At 37.8% G+C, this 3,216-nt stretch overlaps 1 protein-coding gene across 1 annotated transcript in view; it reads right to left on the reverse strand.

Annotated features, from left to right (window-relative positions):
• LOC106876126 (G protein-coupled receptor kinase 5) overlaps positions 1–3,216 on the reverse strand; it is a 383,600-nt gene that overhangs the window by 323,411 nt on the left and 56,973 nt on the right. The gene's annotated exons all lie outside the window — the stretch shown is intronic.

The following is a 3,216-nucleotide window of genomic DNA, read 5'->3' on the forward strand; positions in this document are numbered from 1 at the left end:
TATATATATATATATATATATATATATATATATATATGCATGTGTGTATATGTTTGTGTGTCTGTGTTTGTCCCCTCATCATCGCTTGACAACTGATACTGGTGTGTTTACGTCCCAGTAACTTAGCGGTTCGGCAAAGGAGACCGATAGAATAAGTACTAGGCATACAAAGAATAAGTCCTGGGGTCGATTTGCTCGACTAAAGGCGGTGCTGCAGCATGGCCACAGTCAAATGACTGAAACAAGTAAAAGAGTAAAGAGAGTAAGAGTTAAAGGGTTAAAATGAACAAGAAAATTCTCACAGTGCTTTTATCCTTTGGTTACCATATTTCTGTTGAAACATACTGCTTTTGTTTCAATTGATTCATAAATAGATATTTTAGTAAAAGTAGTCATTACTAATCTGGTGTGCAAAGCAGTGAGCTGGCAGAATCGTTAGCATGCCAGGCAAAATGTTTAGTGGCATATCATCAGTTGTTACATTTTGAGTTCATATTCTGCCAAGGTTGATCTTGCTTTTCATCCTTCCAGGGTCAATAAAATAAGTACCACTTGAGCAACTAATTTGGCCTTGTGCCAAAATTAGAAATTATTATTAAGCTGGTGTCAGGAACATAAATTAACAAGAAATTCTGATGGATGGTTTTAATTGAAATCATTTTAAGCAGGAAGTTAGTATCATAGAACTAAGAATGGCCTCAGGTAGACTGGTATCAAAAGGGTCAAACAGAGTATATTTGAAGTGAAAAATAAATGAATAAATAAATAAATAAAAATCCCAGTGAGGTAAGTTAATATACAAAAATAATTCAAAGTGAATTGGGTCACTTCCTTATCATCATTTAATGTCTGTTTTCTAAGCCGGCATGGGTTGGATGGTTTGACAGGAGCTAGCAAGTCGGAGAGCTGCACCAGGCTCCAATAGTCTATTTTGGTTTGGTTTCTACAGCTGGATGCCCTTCCCAATGCCAACCACTTTACAGAGTGTACCGGATGCTTTTTACATGGCACCAACATTTATGAGAAAATATCAATGTAGGATGTAGGATAATGGTAAAGAGAGAGTCTGGTGTTCAGTTTTATCTCTACACAAATTAATATGAATTTTAGAGTGGAACAAATCACAAGGGCCAACCCTTGTTGCAGTGTGGTGGCTTGAGCACCTCGATGATCCTGAGAGCTATGTCAGCAGAGCACAAGTACTTGGTAGGGCCTCTCCTACTGGACAGGTCAAAGGATATAGACCAGACTAATGTGGACTAAGCTCTTCCCATAAGTAAAAACAGGTCTGCATAGGGCTAACACCTCTAACTAGTGAAAACAAAAGCGAAGTTATAGAAGCATTGATGACAATTCAAAACCAACAAGACCTAGAAGAGGAAAGCCTTCTCTCAGGGAAATATACAGCCCAGAGTTCAGAACAGTGACGGCCTAGGTTCCATGGGGAGTGAAGGGCTTAAGTAAGACTGGAACAGTAACAACAATAATATCAACAGAGAAACTTTTATGTTGTCACTCAACCTGTTAGAAACAGTGGCCAAACTGGAGAAACATATTTCTAACCCATACCAGCAAGGAAAACAGATGTTAAACAATGATGATGGCGATGACACTTATAAGTACGCAGGAGTGGCTATGTGGTAAGAAGCTTGCTTCCCAACCACATGGTTCTGGGTTCAGTTCCATTGCGTGACACCTTGAGCAAGTGCCTTCTATTATAGCCTTGGGCTGACCAAAGCCTTGTCAGTGGATTTGGTAGATGGAAACTGAAAGAAGCCCATCATATATATGTGTGTGTGTGTGTGTGTGTGTGTTTGTCACCCCACTATTGCTTGACACCGATGTTGGTGTGTTTAGGTCCCTGTAACTTAGCGGTTTGGCAAAAGTGACCGATATTATAAGTACTAGGCTTACAAAGAGTAAGTCCTGGGGTTGATTTGTTCGACTAAAGGCGATGCTCCAGCATGGGCACAGTCAAAGGACTTAAACAAGTAAAAAAATTAACGAGTAGCCCAGTTTGACAACTGCAATGTCTAAGCAAGGGACAGGATAGTCGTAAGTGAAAAGCCTTTTGATCACAGGTCTGCTCAGTCAAGGATAACCTAGGGCTAAACAACACCAAAATCAAAAGACAACTGTAAAAGACCAGAAACTAATTATGTTAGCCTAGCTTCTGGTAAAGCATTGCTGTAATTATTATTGCCTTAATTTTAAACATTCCTTTAGTTTCAGGAACAAAAGCTGAATTTATTAACGCTGTCCACGAAGTAACCTACTTCTCTTCTGAAAGAGAATTCTTGTAATTGAGTCAAAACATCAACTCAAGTGAATGTATTTGGTTGTCACAGAGGAAGATGGGAAACAAAGTTTTATTCATTTTCAAAATTATTCATTGTCATGGCTTCTAACTGAATGCATCCCCCCCCCCACACACACACAGACACTTTCTTTTCCTTTTTGGTTTGCAAGATTCTTGATGTGAACTTGTGTGTTGAAATATTCCGGTCTATCTTGGAAAGCCTAATGACCCTCCTGAGATACAAAATTGTCTTATATTCTTTTATATGTTTTAGCCTTGAGGCTATGGCCATGCTGGGGCATCACCATTGAGATGTATAAAAAAAAAAGATGAATATAATAATAATTCTTTCTAATTTTGGTACAGATCCAGCAATCTTGATGGGAGAAAAAGTCACATCAACTCAAGTGGTTAACAGGTACTTATTTTATCAACCCCCGAAAGGATGAAAGGCGAAGTCAACCTTGGTAGAATTTGAACTAAGAACCTAAAGAAATACTGAAAGCACAAGGCCTGAAATTTGGGTGGAGGGGACCAGTAAATTACATTGACCCCAGTGCATAACTGGTACTTAATTTATTGACCCTAAAAAGATGAAAGGCAAAGTCGACCTCGGCAGAATTTGAACTCAGAACGTAGCAACAGGCGAAATACCACTAAGCATTTTGCCCAGCATGCTAACAATTCTGCCAGTTTGCTACCTTCAATAATAAGAAAAAGAAGAATGATAATAAACAAAAACACCACAAACATAAAAAAAAATAAAAGACCTATTTCCTGATTAGAATTTGGAAAAGAAGTAAAAAAAAATAAAATAAAAAGAATCAGTATTAGATAAAATTTCAAAAACAGATAAGGCTGGTTGGTTTCTGAAATGGGCTTTTAATGTCACTTTATATTAAATTTAGAATCTTATA

The sequence above is a fragment of the Octopus bimaculoides genome, chromosome 8 (assembly GCF_001194135.2).
Source record: "Octopus bimaculoides isolate UCB-OBI-ISO-001 chromosome 8, ASM119413v2, whole genome shotgun sequence".
NCBI classification, from domain to species: domain Eukaryota; kingdom Metazoa; phylum Mollusca; class Cephalopoda; order Octopoda; family Octopodidae; genus Octopus; species Octopus bimaculoides.